Genomic DNA, 13,401 nt, shown 5'->3' with positions numbered 1-13,401 from the left:
TTTCGATGATTTTTTTTCTGGGATGAAATGATTACGTGACGAGACATATTCTAAATCTCACTTCAAGAGCGTATTTGGTTTAGGTTTCTTATTTGTGCTGTGATTATGTGTTTTTGTATGTCTAGTGGCTGATTTGAGTTAAGTTTAGGCTTAGTTAATGTTATTTTGTTGCTGTAAATAAATTATTTTAATATTATTGACTAGTACTTTTATCGACGCGTTACACCGAGACAATTCGGTAAAACCTAGGGGTGGTAAAACCTAAGCGTTGTCGGTCCTAAGCGTTGATATGGTAAGTCGACGCAAATTCAGTCGGTTTCGGTTACGTGTGTTATTGTACTAGAACTAAAACAAAAAAAAATTGTAAAATTGAAATGGACCAATGGGATGGTGTCGGGTGGACCAATAGGGTAGTGTCGGCATGTATAACTCAAGTGTTGGTAAAACCTGATCGCTGTCAACCATGGGGTTGAGGCGGTGAGTCTACGCAAGTTTAGTTGGTTTACGACACGTTCATTACTGTAACAGAATTAAAAATACAAAACAAAATCGACATTTGGTTGATTTTCGTTATGTTCATTCGGATGAAATGTCGAGATTCAAGAAAAGACGGACGGGTCTTCTATTAAGATAGACCTTGAAGAAATCATTGTCATTGTGGATTTGGAGTTTCTAAACCAGAGGAGAGGCAGATGCTGTGAAAGGAGAGAAGCTTACTCTATTCCAGAAGCAGGAATAGCAGGATAGAGTCAGCTACTTTGAGAATGAGAGATCAGTAAAACCCATGCGCTATAAAATAGTAGCTTTGTCCGTCCCGGCCATGCAGTGGTGTGTCGGAGCGAATTGGTTATTTTTGGGTACATTCGTTACGGTAACAAAACTAAAACCCAGGTATTAGTGAAACCCAAGTATTGTAGGTACCCGGGTTTCACGACGGTGAGTCGGCAAAACCATAACATTTTCAATCCGGGGCGTTGTGACGGCGAGTCGACGCAAATTTGGTTGATTTCGTTTACATTCTTTACGGTACTAGAACTAAAACAAAAAAAATTTCAGTTAAACCCGAGTGTTGGTAAAACTCGAGCGTTGTTGATACCAGGCGTTGCGACGGTGAGTTGGTAAAAGCCTAACATTTTCGGTCTCGAGCATTACGACGGTGAATCGATACAAATAACCATTTAATTATTAAAATTAAAATGTATTACTTAGCCAATCTCACAATGACAAATGGACCAATAATACTTTTGGGTCGCCAAACTTTTCATTTATATTATATAATAATTACTTGAAACCATGAAGCTGATTATTTTTTTGTTTGGGTTTGTTTTCAATTAGATAGATTTAGTTGAAGTTACATTTTCTTTCAAATTCATGCGACAAATAGTTGTAGCCCACCCACAATTCGCCCCATTTGTAGCATGGGGGCGGTGTTCGTGCCCCATTTCGCCATATTTCGCCCATATTTTTCGCCCACTACACTTGGCCTAAAGGGTTACCGTAACATTGATGAATCGGGATTAGTAAAAATATTTATACACTAACAATTAAAAAATATATATTATTAGGTCCACCCGACTACGGATGAGCTCGGTATGGGTACAGATACCGAAATCTCCGTACCGAATATACTGATACCAAAAATCACCAAAAATAGGTAAAAATTTGGGTAAATATAAAAATGCACCGATCCCGAACCTCAAAATGTTGAGCTCACCCGTGAGAAAGCTGTAATTATTCTAAAATTCAATTGTTTCAACTCTCTAGTTTCTCGAAAAGGTTTAACGGATGTATCTTTTATAGTACAAAATTTCTTAGGCTTTTTGTTGTGGGCACAAAGGGGGTTGGCGGTGCGACATGGCCCGGCTTTAACACCCGACACATGGCGTAAAAGGTTGGGCAGTGAGGCAGGAGTCGGTAGCGTGTTAATGTGTGGTAATGGAAAAAAAAGGTGTGACCATGGGGCTTTAACGTGGCAACTGGGAATCACAAATAGTTTTGATCTGAATGTGCAATATTACGAGTCTCAGATTTTTCTAGGATAACCCTTATGTATTTGCCGTGCTCTAATCAAAAACAAGTATTTATAAGACTTAAATACCTATTATTAACTAGTATGGATAAGTAAGGTCGTCTCCACAGGGAATCAATAGAAAACACAAGTAAAGTTCATGATTATTAATTATTATATTAAGCGGACAAACGATGTCAAACGGTTTATATAAGATGATTTAATAAAACACGGTTACTTTAAGTAGACTGTTAACAATTATGAGAGAATGATTCATTTCGGGTTCAGGTAAAGTGATAACCGACTAATCACAGATTCTTAAAGTTTAATTGCGCGGTAATTACTAAACCTAACAGTTGGGTTGTGAGAACAAACGATACCTTAACCGAATTGTTGACACAACTAAGCTCCGGTTTACCCAATTACCAGTTTAAAATATGAAAATTAGTTATAAGCAATGACTAACGACTATTGGTTCAATGACATAAGTGCAAACCCTCATGTGATGAACACAACTAGAAAAGTGATGCAAAGTTTGATAATCAAAATCATAAACTGTTTAAATACTCAATTCTAATGTATAAAAAGATTAAAGAAATTCAATCAAGTTCATAATCATTCAAAACATAGAATCTGATCAAAGTTAGTTTATACAAAACCCTAGCTTAAAGTGAATGCGATGGTTTTAGCCTGACGTCCAAATTACGAAGGATTCACTTATCTGTTGAGAGGATGAAAGCATGCGATGAACAGACAAGTCAAAGGCTTCGGGATGGTGGAAAATCGTCCTAGGGCTTGTACTTGGTTGCCGGAATTGTAGGGCCCCGTTACTGGTACCTCACATTTGGATGTTGGATTTATTCATTCACATAGTTCTAATCATCAGAGTTAATAAAAACATACGCGGAATATTTAAACTTTCAGAAATCGTTACAAATCAATCCATAACTTGTCTTAATAAACATTTTTGTCTTTCAAAATAAACATAAACTAAGAACATAAACGTTTTGAGTCCTCCGATGCCCGCCTCTTGTTCAATGCCCACGTGTTCCCCTCAAGCGAACTGTTTAATTCTACTCACCTGCGTGCATACTAAAAGTCAGCTACGCTGAGTGAGTTCTAGTTAATCAAACAACATACAATTCATTCATATTTACATACTTCCATTCATACTTTCATATTTTATCCTAACATACTTACCTTCATATCTTAAGTTATAAAGAGCATTACGCCCTACATTCCTCGAGTATTATTAGGGCCCTGTTCCCTCTTTCCTCGGGCATTATTAGGGCCCGGTTCCCTCCTTCTTCGAGTATTATTAGGGCCCGGTTCCCTAGTTCTCGAATATTAGTAGGGTTCGATTCCCTCTTTCCTCGAGTATTATTAGGGCTCGGTTCCCTCTTCGTACCATACATTAACCTTCCTTTGTTAACTTCATAACATTCATACATATAAACATGCATACCATACCTCCATTATTCATATCATTAAAACTTGTCAACACGTACGTGTAATATCCAAAGATTGTTCACGTGTTGGCAAGCAATCATTCCTAACCTTCACATAATCACATACGACATACACTTTTTGCTTAGGATTAATGTATTAACAAACACATCGAGTATGCACACAGCCCCGAAAACATAATACATAAATGGGGCAATACTCACCTGGATCCTGTTTTTTTCTCCGTTAATAGTTAATCCTTTCTTTAGTTGAGCTCTGCTAATTGTATATAAGTTACGCGTATCAATACTCGTCTGATCTAATCTAGTGGCCTAGTATTAGCTTACTTTCACTTAGCATTTTTTATGGTCTTTCTTTTATTTTATCTTTCTTGCATTTTATCTCTTAAGTCCTTTCAATGCATACCATCACGTGTGTACACATATATGTCTACATATAAAGGGCGCCATGTATCCGGGTCTCAATATACGCGAATTTAGAAGTAAGCGGACCTAGATAACAGCAGGCGAACTTATATGTAGGCGAACATATAAGTAGGCGAAGTTAATTAGCAACGAACTTAGCTACAGACGAACTTGGCTGAACGCGACTTATCGGTAGGCGAAGTTACCCAGCAGCAGCTACGAGTTTGATTTTAACCCCATAAATATCTTTGTTTCAATAAGTAACCTTTGATATGATACTAACCAACTCCCACAAGCATTCCCGTGGTCATTTTCGGATAAGACTCGGCCCGGAAAAGCATAAAGTTTTAACATTTAAGCTAAAAACTTTCAATACTAGATATAGGGTTCATTTTAAACAAGCCATTCATGGTTACGAGCCCGTTAAGTTCGTCTTTAACATCAAGTTTACTACTTTATGTTTCGTTTATACCCGATCTATTCTAGATTCAAGTTTCAAAACTAAACGGTTATAAAAACGTAAACTTTAAGATCAAGAACATACCTTTACATGTTCGTTTGGTCTTGGTTAGCTTGTTTATGAACTCTAAATATTTTATATAGCTCGTGTAATAAAGATCTAATAAAAATTAACGTCTGTTTGGTCTCAAATCTCACTCGTCTCTCTCAGCCGTATATATGGTGTAGGTGTATGTGTGTGTTTTTGAGTGTGTAGAGAATAAGATGGAAAGAAATGAAGATTTAGGGTTTTAGAGTGGTTTAAGGGAGAATTTATATCCCTTAAGGCCCATGGACCTATGGCCCATCTCACCCATTACTCCATCTTAATTAATCTAAGTTCATCTTTCTTTCTTTATTTAATACTAGTTAAATATTAACACACAATAATTAAACACGACTTCTTTATTCAACATTAAAATATTTAGGATGTTACAAGTCTTCCCTCCTTAAAGAGGTTTCGTCCCCGAAACCTAACTATTACCTAAACAGATTAGGGTAAAACTTGCGCATCTCACCCTTAGCTTTCCAAGTGGCATTTGATCTTTTTTGATGCTTCCATATCACTTTCACCAAGGGTATAACCTTGTGACGGAGCTGCTTCTCCTTGCGATCTACAATCTCTATCGGTTGCTCAATGTAGTTCAACTTTTTCATTTACCTCGTTTTCCATCAATGGCACGTGAGACGTGTCATCAGCTAGACATTTTCTCAAATGAGAAACATGGAAGGTTGAATGAATTCCTTCTAACTCATCGGGTAATTCCAGCTTATAAGCTACTTCTCCCACACGATCTAAGATCTTAAGCGGTCCAATGTATCTCGGACTCAACTTTCCTTTTTTCCTAAAACGGATAATCCCTTTCCAAGGCAAGACCCTGAGCATCACATTGTCACCAACGTCAAACTCAATCGGTCGTCGCCGCTTATCGGCATACGACTTCCGTTGGTCTTGAGCAGCTTTCATCCTAGTCTTAATCTGATCGAACTTTGAAGACGTTTCTTGAACCACTTCTAGGCTTCCCATTTCCTTCTGACCAATCCCCCCCCCCCCCAACACACCGGGGTTCTACATCGTCTACCATAAAGCATTTAGAATGGTGGCATACCAATACTTGAATGGTAACTGTTGTTATAGGAGAACTCTGCTAGATGCAGGTGATCATCCCAACTTCCACCAAAGTTTAAAACACAAGCACGTAGCATATCCTCAAGGGTTTGGATCGTCCTCTCAGACTGTCCATCGGTTTGAGGATGATACGTCGTACTAATGTTCAATCTCGTTCCCATGGCTTCATAGAACTTCTTCCAAAACCTCAAAGTAAACCGAGTATCCCTATCAGACATGATCGATAATGGTACACCATGCTTAGATACAATCTCTGTTATGAACAAGCTTGCTAACGATTCTGACGAGATAGCCTCTCGTATAGACAGAAAGTGAGCACTCTTGGTCAGACGGTCCACAATCACCCAGATGGTATCATGATGCTTAGCTGTACGAGGTAGTTTGGTTATGAAATCCATGGCGATGTGTTCCCATTTCCATTCGGGTATCTCAAGCAGTTGCATTTTTCCATAAGGCTTATGATGCTCGACTTTAACTTGTAAACAAGTTACGCACTTACTGACGTAATCCACTACATCATTCTTCATTCCCGGCCGCCAGTAGTCTTTTTTTCAAATCTTGGTACATCTTCGTGGTTCTTGGATGAATCGAATATCTTGACTTATATGCTTCCTCTAAGATTTGACCTCTAAGATCTCCATGGCGTGGAATCCACATATGGTCAAACCTAGTCTTAACACCATGAGTGTTTTCCATCAGCTCGTCTTGCTGACCGAAAATCCTTTCTTTCTTCACTAGCCCTTCATCAACCAGCACCTCTGACTGCACTTCGATGATTTCTTCAAAAAGACTAGAATTCAGAATCAACTGCTATGACTTTACTATTGCAATGACTTCCTCTTCCTTACGACTTAGCGCGTCAGCAACTACGTTAGCTTTACCGGGATAGTACTTTATGTCACAGTCGTAGTCCTTTATCAGCTCTAACCACCTCTTCTGTCTCATATTCAGTTCTTTCTGTTCAAAGAAATATTCAAGCTTTTATGGTCTGTGTAGATAGTACACTTAGTACCATATAAGTAGTGTCTCCAAATCTTAAGAGCATGCACTACAGATGCTAGCTCTAAGTCATGAGTCGGATAAGTACTCTCGTGGACTTTCAACTGTCTAGATGCGTAAGCTATCACTTTTCCTCGTTGCATCAACACGCAACCTAACCCACGATTCGAAGCATCGGTACAAACAACCAAATCCTCGTCACCATCAGGTAAAGCAAGGATTGGAGCTTGCGTTAGTCTCTTCTTTAATTCCTCAAAAGCTTCTTCTTGGAACTTTCCTCAACTGAATACTACCGACTTTCGGGTCATACCGGTCAAGGGTGCGGCTATCTTGGAGAAACCTTCGATGAATCTCCTATAGTAGCCAGCTAACCCTAAGAAGCTTCGTATATAAGTCGGCATCTGTGGAGTCTTCCAATTCGTTATCGCTTCAATCTTAGCGGGGTCCACGGTAATCCCTTCAGGATTTATCACGTGACCTAGAAATTGCACTTCTCTTATCCAGAATGCGCATTTCAAAAACTTAGCATACAACTTCTCTTCCTTCAGAGTCTCCAATACCTCTCTCAGATGCTTGGCATGATCAGACTCACTCTTTGAATAAATCAATATGTCGTCGATGAAAACGATAACTAACTTATCCAACATCGGCCGACACACCCTATTCATCATGTCCATAAATGTTGCGGGAGCATTCGTTATACTGAATGACATTACGAGAAACTCGTAGTGTCCATATCGCGTACGAACCGCTGTCTTAGGGATCTCTGCCTCTTTCACTTTCAGCTGATGATAGCCCGATTTGAGATCTATTCATGAGAACCAACTTGAACCTTGCAGTTGGTCAAACAGATCATCGATCCTTGGCAAATATATCTATTCTTTACTGTAAGTTTGTTCAACTCGCGATAGTCTATGCACATTCTCATGCTTCCGTCCTTCTTCTTCACGAATAGCACTGGCGCGCCCCATGGGGAAACACTTGGTCTAATAAAACCCTTGTCGAGGAGTTCTTGCAGTTGGGACATTAATTCCTTCATTTCAGATGGCGCTAGACGGTAACGTGCTTTTGCGACGGGTTGGGCTCCTGGTACTAAATCTATCTGGAATTCTATTTCTCGCTCCGGTGGCAACCCCGAAAGATCCTCAGGGAATACTTCAGGGTAGTCGCGCACGATAGGAACATCTTTCATTTATTTTGTCTCGGCCGTAGCGTTGACAACATACGCCAGGTAGGCACCGCACCCTCGCCTTAACAATCCCTCGGCTTTTATCATGGAAATGACATTAAGCCCAGGACTTTCCTTTTCACCATAAACCGTCACCACACTACCATCCAAGGACTTTAACCTTATTATCCTACTCTTAAACACAATTTGAGCCTCATACTCAGATAACCAATCTATACCTAAAACCACATTGAACCCTCCTAAGGTCATAACATACAAGGTAACAGGGAATTCATGTCCCTCTAACTCTATCTTACAGTCTTTGACCATTTTCATTACTTTAACCGAAGTGTCACTAGCGGTTTCCACTATAAAAGTTTCAGACACTCGGAAACTTTTCATTTTAGCTAATTTACTAAATGGCGTGGCTACAAAACTTTTGTTCGCACCCAAATCAAATAATACTGAAGCGAAAATACCGTTTACTAGAAACGTACCTATGACGACATCTGGAGTCTGCTTAGCTTGCTCTTGGGTTAGCATGTAGGCCCTAGTTCTTGGCCTAGCTTGTTCAGTATCCTTCTTCCCACTCCCTCCAGCTTCACCCTCGGTACACTCCCTAGCAAAGTGACCAGTCTTACCACACTTGTAACATGCATGCTTAGCACTACACTCATGAGCATAATGACCTGCCTTTGCACACTTGTAGCACACATTCGATCCAACTCTATACTCTCCAGCATGTATCTTCCCACACTTATGACATGTATTCGAACCAGTACCCCATCTACACTCTCTACCGTGCATCTTACCACAAGTCTTACACGACTTCATCTCCCACACCTTCTGTTTCTTATCTTTGGAGTTCCACAACTATGTACCCGGCCGTTTAACATGAGCGACCCACTTCTTATCCTTCTTCTCCTCCACCACAAAAACATCATCCGTAGCCAGGTCCTCATAAACCATCTGTGCGAGTTCGACAGCAAAGTCAAGGGTAGCAGGTTTATTCTCCCTGACTAGTATGCGAACTTTCTGTGGAAATCCCCTCACATAGCACTTGATTCTCTTAGCCTCAGTGTTGACCATATCGGGCACCAACCTAGACATTCGGTTGAACTCGGTGGTGTACTCACGATGTGTCATCGTCCCAGCTTTCAAGTTCAGGAACTTCATCTCCGCCTTTTCAACCTCGGCGTCAGCACAGAACCTCTTCATAACCAGTTCTTTCAGATCCTCCCACTCCATTGCCTTGATCTCTTCTAGACTCTTTCTCTGCTCAATGGATTCCCACCAATACATCGCCTCATCACCAAACGATTGGGTGGCGTAACCGATATCTTGGTCAGGGCGACACTCGCTGATTCGGATAATTTTATCCATAGCGGTTATCCATTGGAGAGTAGCGATTGCGTTCCCCAAACCAGTCAACTTCTACGGGTCGCATGCTTTGAAGGACTTATAGTTGCGCCCACCAGTCAACTTCATCGGCTTTCACAGACTTAACCCCACTCGAGGCCTCCCTCTCTCCTTCCTTATCCCTCTACCATCACCACCCGCCCCTTCAGCAGTTTTTTCACAGCTCCCAGCAGACCTTCCAGGGGTCATATTCTTCACAGTAGTGGCTACAGCTTGAACAATAGCTGCTTGAATCGCGAGATCCAGTTGAACCCCTTTCGTTGTTGTTTGGGTCTCTTCCAGCTGCGTTTCCTTCATCTCCGGTGTTGGAAGCTGTTTCGACCGAAGGTCGTTGGGCATGACGAGGCTTGCCACGACGTCTAGTGCGACCTCCAGCTCTCACAATTCCTCCATCTCTCACATTTCCTCATGTTCCAGCCATCGTATTCTAAAAGAGAAAACACAAACGTCATCACTCAAGGAACTATTTAGTACAAGGATAGTAAGGCTTACAGGTAATAACAGTGGCCAGCTGTGATTAGCTGATCACGTTACCTTCCGTGCCCTATACACTTCCTCTTATGAGTCTATTTGTACTTATTCTAATCTTAAACAGTTAATCAATCAAACAATCAAGAAATCATATCCATATAATCAAGATAATATTAACATTTATTATCTAACCATACACTTTACCTTTACTGAGCTTGCTTGAGTGACACATGGTATTCTTGGACTTGCATCTTCTTACTTAAATCTCATTCTCTGTTCGAGTCTAAGCATGTAGGATGCTTAAATCTCTAGAACTTTGCTCTAATACCAACTTGTAAGGTGACGTTACCGGTACCACACATTTGGACATTGTATTTACTCATTCACATAGTTCTAATCATCAGAGTTAATAAAAACGTACGCGGAATATTTAAACTTTCAGAAATCGTAACACATCAATCCATAACTTGTCTTAACAAACATTTTTGTCTTTCAAAATAAACATAAACTAAGAACATAAACGTCTTGAGTCCTCCGATGCCCGCCTCTTATTCAATGCCACGTGTTCCCCTTAAGCGAACTATTTCATTATACTCACCTGCGTGCATACTAAAAGTCAGCTACGCTGATTGAGTTCTAGTTAATCAAACAACATACAATTCATTCATATTTACATACTTCCATTCATACTATCATATTTTTATCCTAACTTACTTACCTTCATATCTTACGTTATAAAGAGCATTACACCATACATTCCTCGAGTATTATTAGGGTCCGGTTCCCTATTTCTGCGGGTATTATTAAGGCCCGGTTCCCTCCTTCCTCGAGTATTATTAGGGCCCGGTTCCCTCTTTCCTCGAATATTAGTAGGGTACGGGTCCCTAGTTCTCGAATATTAGTAGGGTTCAATTCCCTCTTTCCTCGAGTATTATTAGGGCCCGGTTCCCTCTTCGTACCATACAACAATACATTAACCTTCCTTTGTTAACTTCATAACATTCATACATATAAACATACATACCATACCTTCATTATTCATATCATTAAAACTTGTGAACACGTGCAATATCCAAAGATTGTTCACGTGTTGGCAAGCAATCATCCCTAACCTTCACATAATCACATACGACATACACTTATTGCTTAGGATTAATGTATTAACAAACACATCGAGTATGCACACAGCCCCGAAAACAAAACACAGAAATGGGGCTAGAAACTCACCTAGATCCCGTTTCTTTCTCCGTTAATAGTTAATCCTTTCTTTAGTTGATCTCTGCTAACTTTATATAAGTTACACGTATCAATACTCGTCTAATCTAATCTAGGCCTAGTATTACCTTACTTTTACTTAGCATTTTTTATGGTCTTTCTTTTATTTTAACTTTCTTGCATTTTATCTCTTAAGTCCTTTCAATGTATACCATCACGTGTGTACACATATATGTCTACATATACAGGGCGCCATGTATCTGGGTCTCAATATACGCGAACTTAGAAGTAAGCGGACCTAGATAACAGCAGGCGAACTTATATGTAGGCTAACATATCAGTAGGCAAACTTGAAGTGGCGAAGTTAATTAGCAGCGAACTTAGCTACATACGAACTTGGCTGCACGCGAACTTTTCGGTAGGCGAAGTTACCCAGCAGCAGCTACGGGTTTGATTTTAACCCCATAAACATCTCTGTTTCAATAAGTAACCTTTGATATGATACTAACCAACTCCTACAAGCATTCCCGTGGTCATTTTCGGATAAGACTCGGCCCGGAAAAGCATAAAGTTTGGACCTTTAAGCTAAAAACGTTCAATACTAGATCAAGGTTTCATTTTAAACATGCCATTCATGGTTACGAGCCCGTTATGTTCGTCTTTGACATCAAGTTTACTACTTTATGTTTCGTTTATACCCGATCTATTCTAGATTCAAGTTTAAAGACTAAACGTTTATAAAAACGTAAACTTTAAGATCGAGAACATACCTTTACGTGTTCGTTTGGTCTTGGTTATCTTGTTTATGAACTCTAAATCTTGTATATAGCTCGTGTAATAAAGATCTAATACAAACTAACGTCCGTTTGGTCTCAAATCTCACTCGTCTCTCTCGACCGTATATATGGTGTAGGTGTATGTGTGTGCTTTTGAGTGTGTAAAGAATAAGATGGAAGGAAATGAGGATTTAGGGTTTTAGAGTGGTTTAAGGGAGTATTTATATCCGTTAAGGCCCATGGACCTATGGCCCATCTCACCCATTACTCCATCTTAATTAATTTAAGTCCATCTTTTTTCTTTATTTAATACTAGTTAAATTAACACACGATAATTAAACACGACTTCTTTATTCAACATTAAAATATTTAGGATGTTACAGGAATTAAAGATATGTCTAAATAGGGGCTTAAAACTGATTATATGAAAGTTAGGTTAGATTTCCCGTCTGGAAGGATGTTAGCACGACGCTAACATCCAGGGGTGAGCCTTTAGCGCTGCGCTAAAGACTCATTTGTCTGATGATCTTAGAGTATCTCTAACATCACCCTTAGCACCCATTAGTGTCGCGCTAAGGGTGTCTGACACACTTTTCTTTATTTTCTTATTTTATTTTGTATAGGAAAGCGTGTCAATCATCATGAGTCTTCTACATCTTCGTTCCAAGCCCATAATTCATCCCAATAAGCGTCCTTAAGGTCAAATATCCTGAAATACATAAACACGCTTGAAGTACCAAAGTTCACATAATATTTAAACTAAAAATAAATAAATAATATAATAATGACTTTTACCTGACGATCACATCCCCACACATATCTTTTTCTTGCCCTCAAGCAAACACTCATGCAACGTATACACCTCGACCGATGATTCATCAATTACCACGATTAATACTAGTATGATATAAGGTCATACCCAATTCCCAAGAACTGACACTGTCAAGGTTAATAACCCACCAAACAATTTAATGATACATTTAAAACTATGGAACCGCCAAAACGAGTGTACTTCGTTTCCGGTTAAGGCACACATGTTCACACCCCTCATAATATAACATCTCTCATCTTGGTTTAATATCTGGACCAACATAAAATTTGCTAGTATCTCTCTGTCCTCTATACCAAGTATGAACACAAAGTAAATCATGGAAGCAAGTCATATCTCCACCCATTACCCACCGGTTGCATAAAGAATAGAACTAAGGGTTTCGATGTGGCTTAGGTTAGGGTGTGGAAGCGAATTTATTTAGTAGCTTAAAGTGGATGAAACCCAATTTATTCAAGCAAACAAACAACTCACTCATCGTTATATACAAACAACTGACTCAAACATTAACTCTTTTTGAGTTTTTTACTTTTTTATTTTTTTTTCATTTTTTAAACAAATACTAACATCAATATATATAAACAACTGACCTGAGACATACGTACATTGTGTACCATGCTCGACAAACAACTTAAATACAACTCTTAGCATACCGAATTTCATCCACAGGGTTAATAATAATAAAGCCCAAGGCTAAAACAGCTTGTAATGTGGGTTAAAAAGAGCAAAGAAAAATGAAAAGGCAACAATTGGATCCTAAGGGATAATGTAAGGTAGGAATTTTTTTTAAGGCCAATATAATGTGGGTTTTTTACAGTCCTATTTCTTCATACATGTGGTGGTATTAAGATCTCGAAATGCATGAGACAACCAAGTTTTAGATATCATGGACAAACTGGTTACTCTCTATAATGGCACTCATATGACATGTGTATATACTATATATTATATGTGTATTATATATAAAGAAAATCTCACACACGTACCGGAGGAATTTGGCTGCCGATATGAAATATGT

Source organism: Bidens hawaiensis, unplaced genomic scaffold (assembly GCF_021521415.1).
Source record: "Bidens hawaiensis isolate Kalapana, Puna unplaced genomic scaffold, B.hawaiensis_p1.1 tig00001576_1, whole genome shotgun sequence".
Lineage (NCBI taxonomy): Eukaryota > Viridiplantae > Streptophyta > Magnoliopsida > Asterales > Asteraceae > Bidens > Bidens hawaiensis.
This window is presented reverse-complemented; position numbering follows the sequence as displayed.